Raw genomic sequence first — 936 nt, 5'->3', positions numbered from 1 at the left:
CCTTTCATCTTGTTCTCTCACCTCTCCCAATCCCACTTCCTCCCCCTCCCGGCTTTAAGTACGTCTGTCTTTATTTTACTGCTGGACTATTATTCTTGTACAGACTGTAAAATGTATTATTTTGTACAACTTTATTGAAGAAAAAAAAATAACTTGTAGAAGATCCCTGTGCCTTGATCACGACTGTACGTGTAAAAATGAGCTAATATGTAAGTTATGTTTCACTGCGCTGTACAGCTGGACGGGTCTGTCCCACCTCGTCCGTGCTAGCTCACCCCTCCGCTGAGGGCTGGGGGGGAGGGGCATCGGATCGGGGCGGAGGCCTTTCGTCTGTTGCTTAGTTTCCATTTTTTTCCCCCATATTTGTTTGTTCGTTGATTCATTTGTTTTGCTTTGACTCTCCTCTGGTTTATATAATAGGATTTGAAGAAAAAGAAAATGAAGAAAAAAAAAAGATAATCAGACACACCACCTTAATGCTGTGTAGTGAAAGAAACTGAACCCTAACACAATTTAATATATATAAAATATATTTCAGATTTTATATTTTATATATATATATGTACTGTACACTTATATCTATCTCCCTTGTGAGCTGTCCCCCAGCTTTCCTTTGCTTTCTGTCAGTAACATCTGCATACATTTTCAGAAGGTGGCGATTCTGGGTGCAGTGGGATGGGTATTAATTTCTTTTTTTTATTTTAGCTTTAACTCTTTTGAAGGAGAGGGAAATATCCAATTGCAAAACATTGCTTGTTTCTACATAAACCAAATTCTTTTTGCTTAAACAAGAAGAAACGGTTGTATTAGTGTTTGGTTCATTCCTAGACTCAGTATACTAGATCCTCTCACCTGAGGTCCACATCACATAAACTCAGTTGCCAGTTTAATAGGTACACCTAGCTAAAACTAATGCAGTCTAATACAAAAGTCCTG

The sequence above is a fragment of the Seriola lalandi genome, unplaced genomic scaffold, assembly GCF_002814215.2.
Source record: "Seriola lalandi dorsalis isolate HSWRI2012SDOR001 ecotype SW California unplaced genomic scaffold, Sedor1 jcf7180002053074, whole genome shotgun sequence".
NCBI lineage: Eukaryota > Metazoa > Chordata > Actinopteri > Carangiformes > Carangidae > Seriola > Seriola lalandi.
Note: the sequence above shows the minus strand (reverse complement) of the source record.